The sequence below is a fragment of the Leguminivora glycinivorella genome, chromosome 23 (assembly GCF_023078275.1).
Source record: "Leguminivora glycinivorella isolate SPB_JAAS2020 chromosome 23, LegGlyc_1.1, whole genome shotgun sequence".
NCBI lineage: Eukaryota > Metazoa > Arthropoda > Insecta > Lepidoptera > Tortricidae > Leguminivora > Leguminivora glycinivorella.
This window is the reverse complement of record NC_062993.1, coordinates 8,561,491-8,574,439: the sequence shown is the minus strand read 5'-3', so window position 1 is coordinate 8,574,439 and position 12,949 is coordinate 8,561,491. Positions and strand designations below refer to the sequence as shown.

Here is a 12,949-nt window from a genome sequence, read left to right as displayed (position 1 = left end):
CCTATAGTTTCATAAACTAATAATAAACAAAACAGGTTTGTGTTTATATTACAGTGGAATCTCTATAACTCGAACCTTGTTAAGTCGAAATCCTCAGTAAGTCGAATAAAAATGCCATTCCCTTCCGCTGAACCCCTAAATACGCGGTATCTCGAATTATTCAGACTTTGTAACTCGAACAAAATGTTGATTCCCTAGGATGTATTGATAATACATTCTTATACTCTATAACTCGAATTTCGAAAAGGAGACTTTGTAAGTCGTACTAAGTAAAAAAAAAGGATGTCTTACTCGGAATTCCCAGAAATAATATCAATAAAATCTACGATGAATGTTCGGGTTCAGGGCTTTCAAATCTATTGTTTTTGTCTTGTACACGTGCAATTAATACATTCGAACAGCTGTTGACGTTTTTTCTTTGTCGACACAAGAGTCACAGGACACGATATCTCGTGAAGCTTATCCATCAGTAGTCAGTACTTACTTATTTAACCTTAACTAACTACTGTAAGGACATCACTAGTCGCTGGTCCCCATCCCTAGGCATCGCTATCAAAAATGGCGGCAGACGGACTCAGAGCGTCACTTGAAGATAGCTCGTCATTGAACTTGTATTTTGAGATTCCGTTTAATAAACTGTATAATTAATAGTGGTGACCTGGTGTTTTTACTCTAACAGTTTCAGAAGCGAGATATTAAGTTACCCATATACGCCCGTACTATGAAATTTGTCCGAAATTGACAATATCATTCTCGCGCCGCGCTCATAACCATTTATTGTCGTCCAACAGTATTTAATTAACACCAGTCGATCTGATTCAACGAGTAAAGACACTAGCACCATATAATACAGTTAAAAGTGTAAGAGGCAAAGTACGTGATCAAATAGTTGTCCGTAATTGTGCCAACAAAGAGATAGAACATGCCTAGTGTGCTGGCGTGTCTTGTGTTGTCTTTCAGATTCATTGCAGTTTACGAGATATTCACACTTTGGAGTAATAATTTATCATAATGAGTGTGAAATCGGAAGTAAAAGTGATCCAAACACAGTGCTCTGGGGCTGAAATTATCAACATCCACTATAGTAGCCTGTGTTGTGTTTCTTTCTTTCAGATCAACTTAGTTATGTACATGTTGAAGATACTAATACTTTTATATACTCACAAAATGTATCACAATAAGTACCACAGTAAGTCATGGACGGTGAGATGCTAACCACATCCAAGTTGTCATTCACATAATGCTCCGGGCAAAGAGTATTACCAGTATATATAGAGGGGCTGCAGTAATGAATAATCATTAGCTCACTTGTGTGTTGTGTTTTTGTGCTTCCAGATATGTTTCAGAATACATAATACATATTGAACCTACTTGTGATATATTGACAATTGTCACAGTGAAACAGAGTATAAGATATAAGTACTTAGATCTAAATTACACCTAAATGATTCCTTATAACAGGTGACTTTATGGGTTTAATGATCTACAAAGAGAGATGATCATTATCTTGCCCTATTTGTCATATTAAATATAAGTTTGTCCGGAATGACATGGAATAAGGTATTTATCCTACTCAATAATATTGTACCATTGCATCTGGCTTATGTAAGTATACTGACAGTAAATACATTTTAAATTCACTACAGGTTGGTATAAAGGGATGAGTAAATAAGCATAAGAAAACTTTGACAACTGTCTTGTCTTGTTTGTGTTTTGTTATAAGTTCACTAACACTTCTCCGGGGACTGTATTTTGAAATCTGTCTTAGTGACATTCTTATGCATATAAACTCTGTATGATCTTGCATTTTTCTAAATGAGGAAACATGTTGCTATATTACATGGCACAAATTCATCAAAAATGTTGATAAAATAATAATAATATTTTGATGAGGTTAATTATGCATCTTGTTAAAACCATAATGTGTGTTAAAATTAAGGGCATAGCACTGAAGTATAGTGTATTGTTGATGCTGTTTTGTTTATAATAATGCTGGTTTAGCATTGCAAACATTTTTGACAAGAAATGTAATCAATGTAATCATGTTCTAAATTGAACCAAAGACAAATATATTACCTAGACAGACATTTGGAACATTTATTATCATGACATAGTCCAGTGTCCATTTAATGCATTATCAGTGATATAATTTGTTCCTTAATTACATTCCTTTCCAGATTAATTTATTGATTACAGTAGTTGCCTGCCGGTAACCTGGTGAATATTGACCATAAGTTGAAAATACTTGCATTGGTAAGGCATGATTCCAGAAGTTCCTGAGGTTAAATCTTGCTAAAAGCTGGAAACACCAAACTGGATATCTATTGAACTATTTATGACACTGGTAAAATTTGTCATAGCTAATGGTAAGAGATTTTGATATTTATAGACCTGATGGACTTTAACGGTCTACATGCTATACTTGTCTGTTACAACAAATCAGTTTGATTTGGAATTGGGCTTGAAACATGCCAATCAGTTAAGTTTTTAACAGATGTGCAATAATCTGAGGTAAATAACTTAATTGGAGCTTCTAATAATTTTAACCCTTCACTGCGAAGGAATGTTTCTGAACCGAAGCATGACAAACAGGTAACGTTTGAAGTTGACAAGTATTGTCTACTTTTAATATGTTCTGTTCCTTGAAATATAAAAAAAATAACTGTACACTTCTATTGCTTCTTGATTTCACAAGAATATATATATTTTACATGTTTTGTGACTTTTGCAAGAATCAAAAATAATGATATTTTGTTATAAAAACTCAATCACCTGTACTAAGTATTCTTGCATATGCATAGTATTAACACAACACAACTAACGAAATTATGTAGTTGTGCAGGTGGCAGCTATATGGATAATGTTGTGCTTTAAATTGCACATATACCTACAGCTGGAGCACCTCTCTAGTGTGTCTGGCAAGCTTGATGGTTTAATTATTAAGCTTATGCACCATGCCTGATGATGATATATAAATACCTTTGTCAAGAACCATTTGGTAAGTGAACAATGATAGATAAAATATTACATTATTTGAATGTAGTGAAACCTCGATAAGTCAAGCCAAGTGCCATATGATTATTCTTGCTTGACTGGAATGTGTTTCAATAATGGTATATATAGTAAGCGTGTTACCTTAGGGGCACGGGAAAAATAAGACAAGTTGCACGCCGGATTGAGAACCGAGTTGTGTTTTGTCTTATTAGTCTCAGATTAAGAACTGAGTTGTCATTACATATATGCACGCCGGATTGAGAACCGAGTTGTGTTTTGTCTTATTGGTCTCAGATTAAGAACTGAGTTGTCATTACATATATGCACACCGGATTGAGAACCGAGTTGTGTTTTGTCTTATTAGTCTCAGATTAAGAACTGAGTTGTCATTACATATATGCACGCCGGATTGAGAACCGAGTTGTGTTTTGTCTTATTAGTCTCAGATTAAGAACTGAGTTGTCATTACATATATGCACACCGGATTGAGAACCGAGTTGTGTTTTGTCTTATTAGTCTCAGATTAAGAACTGAGTTGTCATTACATATATGCACGCCGGATTGAGAACCGAGTTGTGTTTTGTCTTATTAGTCTCAGATTAAGAACTGAGTTGTCATTACATATATGCACGCCGGATTAAGAACCGAGTTGTGTTTTGTCTTATTAGTCTCAGATTAAGAACCGAGTTGTGCTTGTCTTATTACTTTCAGATTAAGAACTGAGTTTCCATTGCATATATACACGCCGGATTAAGAACCGAGTTGTGTTGCCTTTACATGATGTTAATAATATATTCTGTTCACAGGGTTTCCTGATAAGCACATTGTACCTGAATCTTGTGGTATCCATGGTAGTGTAATTAATGTGATATCCACAAATGAAGTGATTTCCGTCACTTAAAGTGTGAGTCATAATTATAATGATTACTTTAATGTCTGCTATACATTTAGCACTTTGATTATTGTTTCTTAAGTAGTTCTGTTTATGCAATGCAGGCCTAAGGAGGCGGACCATGTGCATAAGACCTATTATTGTGATGCAGGTCTTTGGAGACGGACCATCATGTGTTATATAGACTATCCTTAAGAGGATTGGTCTGTTTCTGTTATTTGTGATGTAGGTCTTTAGAGACGCCATCATGTGTTATATAGACTATCCTTAAGAGGATTGGTCTGTTTCTGTTATTTGTGATGTAGGTCTTTACAGACGCCATCATGTGTTATATAGACTATCCTTAAGAGGATTGGTCTGTTTTTGTTATTTGTGATGTAGGTCTTTACAGACGCCATCATGTGTTATATAGACTATCCTTAAGAGGATTGGTCTGTTTCTGTTATTTGTGATGTAGGTCTTTACAGACGCCATCATGTGTTATATAGACTATCCTTAAGAGGATTGGTCTGTTTCTGTTATTTGTGATGTAGGTCTTTAGAGACGCCATCATGTGTTATATAGACTATCCTTAAGAGGATTGGTCTGTTTCTGTTATTTGTGATGTAGGTCTTTACAGACGCCATCATGTGTTATATAGACTATCCTTAAGAGGATTGGTCTGTTTTTGTTATTTGTGATGTAGGTCTTTACAGACGCCATCATGTGTTATATAGACTATCCTTAAGAGGATTGGTCTGTTTTTGTTATTTGTGATGTAGGTCTTTACAGACGCCATCATGTGTTATATAGACTATCCTTAAGAGGATTGGTCTGTTTCTGTTATTTGTGATGTAGGTCTTTACAGACGCCATCATGTGTTATATAGACTATCCTTAAGAGGATTGGTCTGTTTTTGTTATTTGTGATGTAGGTCTTTACAGACGCCATCATGTGTTATATAGACTATCCTTAAGAGGATTGGTCTGTTTCTGTTATTTGTGATGTAGGTCTTTAGAGACGCCATCATGTGTTATATAGACTATCCTTAAGAGGATTGGTCTGTTTTTGTTATTTGTGATGTAGGTCTTCATAGACGCCATCATGTGTTACATAGACTTTCCTTAAGAGGATTGTTCTGTTTTTGTTATTTGTGATGTAGGTCTTCACAGACGCCATCATATGTTATATAGACTACCCTTACGAGGCTAGTTCTGTTCTGTTATCTGTGATGTAGGTCTTACAGACGCCATCATGTGCTATATAGTCTATCCTTAAGAGGATTGTTCTGCTTCTGTTATTTGTGATGTAGGTCTTACAGACGCCATCATGTGCTATATAGTCTATCCTTAAGAGGATTGTTCTGCTTCTGTTATTTGTGATGTAGGTCTTACAGACGCCATCATGTGCTATATAGTCTATCCTTAAGAGGATTGTTCTGCTTCTGTTATTTGTGATGAAGGTCTTCAGAGATGCCATCATGTGTTATATAGTCCTTAAGAGGTATATCCTTAAGAGGTTAGCTTGAGACCTTGTTTGTCAAAAGCATGTTTTATGACCTTAAAGAGTAATGATCTCAAGGTTACCTTGAAAGGGTCACTTACATGCATACTTTCCAGAGGTCGCTGGTGAAATTACGGTTTCCAATAGAGCGGAGAGAGCAACTGTTCGGAATGCCTAGCTGAACGAATGCATGCTACAGGCTGCGCGACAACCTTGTCATGAAGGGCCAACTTCTGCGGTCGTTGCGCTGACAGCCACGAAAGAAGCCGTATCACCGTGGCTTTCGTATGAAGATTTGATATGGTAATGTGTGTTGTCTTATAGCAAAATTGGTGGCTAGTACACATTGATTATTACCATTTATTAATTTTATCATGTTGATAGAAAAAAATAATCAGCGGTTGTTAAAGGTCCTGCCAAGGAACAGCCATGTATTCTGCTTAATATATATTCAAAAAAAAAAAAAACATGACAATATTTTGTAATGTCTTGATTGTCATTGTTTATTACTAAATTATTTAACGGCTATGTAAGCCGGATCTGTAATTGAGAGCACCTACTATGCCAATTGTAAATTAATTTCTCGTAACCTTATCATGTTACTTGAACGACAGTTGTGTTGTACTGATTCTATCACCTACTGGCTTAGTTCCAAGGAAAAATTATCACGTTCTCGTTACATTAAGGAACTTAGTATTTCCCATGTATGTTACAGAGCTTCTTAACAAGAGCTTGTGCTGTGTTGGAAGGTGGCTATGATCACGCATAGGGTGTGTCATGTTAACCTCTCACGAGTTGTACGCCTTCTTGCGCATGTGGGGAGCTTCACAGCCTACAGTGACGAAGCCAACTGTGAGTTTGTTCCATGTATTTGCTATTTAAACGACGCCAATCATCATTATTATATTGAGCGGTTGGTTAGTTTGGAATGCACCGCTCACGTAAGTCTTAACTTAAGGCATAAATGGCATAATACTTGCCTGAAAATAAATGAAATGTATTGATGGGTGAAGTTATTTACAAGCAAATATTAGATGGTGTTTTGTACACCAGTAATTACCTGCCCGCCGCTAGATGTCATCTATTTTACATAATTAATTTGACTAATATATAGTATCGATCATGGCGGTAAAACATGTACTTTTCGTACCATCGCACCTTAATAGTTTTAAAGCCTTACTGGCTGTGGATTTGTTAAATAATGACCTGACTTACTTGTACTAGGCTAGTCTGGTCATGCAATCTTGAGTTTAGTTATGTCATTACTATGATTCGACTATAAAATGAGGCCAATTACATATCTTGGTGTAAGTTAGTCTTAAACTACACCGGCCGTTTCCAACGGTTCTCGAGTTAATCACTTCAAAGGACCAGGGCCTGAGTGTATAGCTGGAGTATACAAAGTTCTTGTTCACTTTGCAGAAAAGAAAAGAACAAATGAACAGATGAAGTCTACCGCCACCAGTTGGAGGCGCGGCCTGCTTCGGCTGCGTTGACTGCGGCAGTCATCAGTAGCAGCATGGATAGCAGAGACCTTCGGGACGAAAGGTCAAGGTCAGAATGGGCGAATGTAAGGACATCACTAGTCGCTGGTCCCCATCCCTAGGCATCGCTGTCAAAAATGGCGGCAGACGGACTCAGAGCGTCACTTGAAGATAGCTCGTCATTGAACTTGTATTTTGAGATTCCGTTTAATAAACTGTATAATTAATAGTGGTGACCTGGTGTTTTTACTCTAACACTACATACAACATTCTTTTTTGCCTAAAGGTTGACTAGTAGAGAATGCTTTTTGGAATAAAGTAAACCTTTTGTACCATAAGTTGTTTGTTCAATAAAGATTAAATAAATAAATATGAGTACAAAAAGGAAACTGAAGACTTTATTTCATTTATGTATCATTTGTTATATAATACTGTACCTACTAAATATAGGTACGTAATATAAAACTTACTTTACAAATCGAAAAACAAACCTAGAAATCGCGCCTTTGTAAGTCGAAATTCCAGCAGTTAAACCACTGTATCTCGAAGTTCTTGTTAAGTCGAAAACTCGTTAACTCGAATTTTTTTGCTTTTCCCTTGAGATTCGAGTTATCGAGATTCCACTTATCTTTTACATTAACTGATAAGATAAATATCTACTTGTAATATAAAAAAAACAGTGATTTACCTCTAGAGAAGCTAGTTATAAGTTATATTATATATAGTGCTATTAATTAAACAAAGAGAAAATTAAATCTATTAATAATTAATCAAAATTATACTTAAATGCATTCTTAAGTTGTGTTATAGTGTGCTGTTGAAAAAATCAAAGTCTAACATTCTCTGCAACATATGGGTATTAGAGAATAGTATTAGTTACAAGATATTGCCATGGTAACGAAGTAAACTAATCACTGGAGTAGTTGAACTTCACTTGTCAGTAATGTTTACACCACTTGAAAAGTGACAAGTATCAGTCGTATTTTTTGCCGGCCATAGATACTTGTTGCTTAGTAAATAGAACTGACTTCTATTCACTTGCACTCGCAGTTGCACTAATACTAAGCACTTGTACTGTGTTTACACGCATGTGACAAGTATTAGTGACATGCACTAATCATTAGCTACCAGCAGCGGCTGATCCATACAAGCCGATTCCCACAGGCTTGCCTAAAATTGATTACTAGTAAAGTACCTAATATAGGTTTCTTTTTGCTCAGTGTTGCCTAGCAGAAATTTTCATCAGCCGCCACTGTTAGCTACTAAGCCCGTGTAAACCCAGCATAAATAAGAGAGAAAATTATAGTTCATAGCTCGGCGACGAACTACTCACTCGCGCTATCATGGCGTCTCTTTTATTTACACGGACTAATTTTTGTTCGTTTCTATCATAGATAGCTCATCGCTTACACCGTGGCTTGCGTCTGTAGGCTATTTATTCTCCTTATACTGATCAACATTTGTTCAGTGACTTTTAAAAATTATGAAGTATTTAAATTTTTAAAATACAAAATAAATATTAGCTTCAATGTACGCCATTATTGTTGTCATTGACGTTGTCTGTCACACTTTAGACTTAACAGAATTCGCAATACATTACCTCTTAGAAAAAACTTTCAAGGGTGATAAAAATCAAAATACAAGATATTTTTAAAAGTCGCCGAACAAATGTTGATCAGTATAAGGAGAATAGCCTAGAGTTCAATTGTTCGCCTTTGTTACAGGCCCCACTCTGTATTCTATTAAGTGTTGCTACGTGAATAAAAATTGCTGTGCGCAGGCGAATTTAAATCAGAGGTAAATTATGGCGAGAAGTGCAAGTTTATGTGAGAGATAATAAAATAGTACCTACGGAAGATTTTATCTTGCTGGAGATATGGGTGTCGCCACTGTCGCTATTCGCTCTGTTTGTCCGTCTTTCACGGCAATACGGAGTGACGAATCGACGTGATTTTGTCGTGTTCATAAAAATCACGTCGATTCGTCACTCCGTATTGCCGTGAAAGACGGACAAACAAACAGACACAATACACACACACTTTCCCATTTATAATATTAGTATGGATATACAACTAATACAATTTAGTAACCCTAAAAAATTTATAATACATATACGTATACAACGGTGACACGTCATTTGTGATGTGAGGTCATGTGACTGTGATATATGCTTAAATTGGCGTATGTGATACGTCAAAGAAAATAGTAATTGGCTTTCACCACTGACTGTATCTTAAATTGCACATAATACGCTTCCTATTTCTATTTTCCTATCATCACCTGGCCCTTAACGAAGCCCTTCGCGCGCTAATTTCACGTTTTTCTCCATTACTATAATACGCCATTGACATTTGTCTTGATTTATGACTAAGTATCAAACATGGCGACTGTGCTGTCACAGATGGTACTTTTTTGACGTATCAATGGCGACCGGTTTGGAAATATGGATTATTGAAGTGTCGTACAGTCAGTGTCGGTAGGTAGCAATGCCTTTAAAAATATTTTATATCTCGATGGCATTTCAAAGTATCTGCAAGATTGGTCTATGAAAATAAGTACTTAGTGACTTTCCATAGAAAAGGGCCTTTGTGTTTATTGTATGAATATAATATTTCTATGATAGGTACAAATTTGTATGCAGGGGGTCTACTTTTCTCTGCAGCTGACTGTACAAGGCCACACTATAGTTGTAAGAGAATGATAGATAACTTGATGCGTACCTACTGATTTCGCTCTTTTAATGCTGAATGTCTGTACCCATAACTAACTGGATGCTTGTGCAATCCATACTAATATTATAAATGCGAAAGTAACTCTGTCTGTCTGTCTGTCTGTCTGTCTGTCTGTCTGTTACGCTTTCCCGCTTAAACCACGCAACCGATTTTGATGAAATTTGGAACAGACAATCTTTAGACCCTGAGACAGAACATAGGCTACTTTTTATTTCGAAAAAAAGGGATGAAGGGGTTGAAAGTTTGTATGGGATTTCTTAATTTTAAATGATAAAACCATGAAACTTTATATTTTAGCACTTGATAAGAAATCATTAAACATATATTTAAAGTCACATACAGGTCGAACGCGATTAATTAACATTATTTTTACCTTTAAAATAAACATGGTGGGAAATAAACATTAACTAAAAGCGGGTAGATTATATTTATTTGTCTACCCCGAACATTTATATAAATTAATATCTGGTAGTTTTGTGTTGTTTACATCTCCGGTGACATTTTGCTGGGACGTCAGGATTCCGCGACCACGGCCAGTGCAACCTGGCCGAAACGTTGGGGAAAAAGGTAAAAATAATGTTAATTAATCGCGTTCGACCTGTATGTGATTTTAAATATGTGTACAAAGCGCGAGAACTTAAAGTGTTATATCATTAAACATCTTGATAAGGGATATGGATAGGGATAGCGATAGGGATAGCGACAGGGATAGCGATAGGGATAGGGATAGCGATAGGGATAGCGATAGCGTTAAATAGTCTAGAGCCAATTTGGCCACAAGTCGTCTCCTTCACGATTTTCGTCGACATCTCTTCTAAATACCTAAAACAGGTATGGATATGTTCCTCGTTCTCTCCAGATTACGAATTGACCTGTTTTAGTTTAAGGAGGGGGGACGGGTCGAGAAAAAGGGGGGAAAGATGGCGACCGACCATCATAGATATTTATTCACATCTCGAGTCCTATGGCACCAATCTGTTCGTGCGAGGTGTCATTTGAAAGCTTATTAAACCTACTTTAATTGTTTTAAAATAACTATGCTCATAAAAGTAACCGTTTAGGAAATATTTGAAAATATGTGTTTTTTTATCGCGCATGAATTGCACAAGTACTAGTAAAAAATGCGTCTAATCCAATAAACAATAACTTTACCGCAATTGATGTTATTATAAAATTTTTGCGTCTATTCATGCTCTTTTTAAAAATGTAAGTTTCATTGGTATATGATAATATATAACCATGTAATTAAGAATTTTGTTTGGCAGGGGTTATCCTCCCGGTCGCATAAACGGGCGCTGACCGTAGTAAAGTATTCAATATTTTTGAGGTCTTATTTTACGGATCCATATGTGAGAGGTATCGTTTTAAAGATAATTAAACCTACTATAATTGTTTACACATAACTATAGCATTAAAGGTAGCTGTTTACATAATATTTGAAAATATGTGTTTTTTATCGAGCATTAATCGCACAAGTACTGGTAAAAAATGCTTCTAAGTCAATAAACAATAACGTTACCGCAATTGATGTTATTATAAAATTTACGCGACTATTTATGAGCTTTCTAAAAATTAAAGTTTTATTGGTAAATGATAATATAACCATTAAATTACGAATTTTGTTTCGTAGTGGTCACTCCGCCGGTCGCATAAAAATGAGCGCTGACCGTAGTAAAGTATTCAATATTTTTAAGTTCTTATTTTACGGATCCATATGTGAGAGGTATCATTTGAAAGAAAATTAAACCTACTATAATTATTTTTGAATAACTATAGTTATAAAGGTAGCTGTTTACAAAATATTTGAAAACATGAGTTTTTTTTTTCGAGCACGAGTTGCACATATACAGATAAAAAATGCTTCTAACTTAATAAACCATAACTTTACCGCAATTAATGTTAGTATAAAATTTACGCGAAATTTCATGAGCTTTCTAAAAATATAAGTTTTATTGGTGTATGATAATATATGACCAAGTAATTACGAATTTGGTTTAGCAGGGGTCACTGCGCCCTGTCACGATATTGGGTGCTGACTGACAGCATTGGCATTGATAAGACACGCTTCTAGCTAAATAAATTATAGTTTTCCGCAATTGAAATAATAACAAAATAAACGGAAAATGTATGACTTACACAAAAAATAAGTTTGGTTTGTATTGCATAAACAATTAATTTGAATTTGTTCAGCTCACCTACTGCGCACCATCATATAAATGGATGTCCACCGTCGTTGCCTTTTTTCATGATTTTTCAGATTTTATTTCACTAATCGTATATTCATAATAAATATAATCTATCACGTATCGAATTTACTTAATTATATACTCAATTGATCAGTAAAATAAAATCTGTAAAATGATGAAAAAATTAAGGCAACGGCGGTGGATATCCGTTTATATGACGATTGACCGTGCATTGCTTGATGGTGGGCAAATTAACATTAATTGTTTAAGAAAAACTAATAAAACTCATTTTTTGTAAAGGCCATACATTTTGCGGTTCATTTCGTTATTATATCAATTGCGGAAAAATATAATTTATTGAGCTATAAGCATGTTTCACTCGTATCAGTGCGAATGCTATTCATATACAGTAAAAATACACATATTGTCAAATATTTTGTAAATTTCTACAATTACGACTAAAATTATTAAAAAGTAACGATAGTACGCATAATATGCTTTCAAATGATACCTCTCACAAATTGATCGCTAAAATAGGATCTGAGAAATACATAAAATTAGGCGAAAGTTAGCACCTATTTACGTCACGGGGGTGCAGTGACACCTGCTAAACCAAATTCGTAATTACTTGGTTGTATAATATCATACATCAATAAAACTTATATTTTTAGAAAGCATATGAAATGTCCTGTAAATCTTATCAGAACATTATTTGCGGTAAAGTTATTGGTCATGCACCAAGATACAATCTTAAAAATTATGAAAACGGCAACGAAAAGGTCATCCATGTATATGACGGTGCGCAGTGAGTATGATGGATAAATTAACATTAATTGTTTATGCAATACTGACAAAACTTATTATTTGAAAAGGTCATATATTTCGCCGTTTAATTTGTTATTATATCAATTGCGGAAAAAATATAATTCATTGAGCTAGAAGCATTTTTTACTCACATCGGTTCCAATGCATATTTTCAAATATTTTGTTAGCTACTACAGTTACAACTAAAATTATTGAGAACTAATGATAGTACGCATAATATGCTTTCAAAAGATTCCTGTTAAATAAAATAGGATCTGAAAAATATAGGAAATTTGGCGACGGTCAGCATCCATACGTGGCCGGGCGCTGTGGCCCCTACTTAACCAAATTTGTAATTACTTGGTTATATAATAT

The 12,949-nt window shown here is 35.1% G+C and overlaps 1 protein-coding gene and 1 long non-coding RNA gene across 5 annotated transcripts in view; one reads left to right on the top strand and one right to left on the bottom strand.

Moving 5' to 3' along the window:
- The window catches only part of LOC125238358 (homeobox protein MSH-D-like), a 50,016-nt gene that overhangs the window by 20,798 nt on the left and 16,269 nt on the right, over positions 1 to 12,949 (bottom strand). The window lies entirely within an intron of this gene.
- On the top strand, positions 2,071 to 6,377 carry LOC125238359. Of its 3 annotated transcripts, none has more exons than XR_007178434.1 (3): positions 2,071 to 2,366; positions 3,801 to 3,898; positions 5,485 to 6,377. It is a non-coding gene; the product is annotated as an uncharacterized LOC125238359 (long non-coding RNA). The 3 variants fall into 3 exon arrangements; XR_007178435.1 differs by lacking the exon at positions 2,071 to 2,366 and adding an exon at positions 2,881 to 2,998; XR_007178433.1 differs by lacking the exon at positions 2,071 to 2,366 and having other exon boundaries at positions 3,672 to 3,898.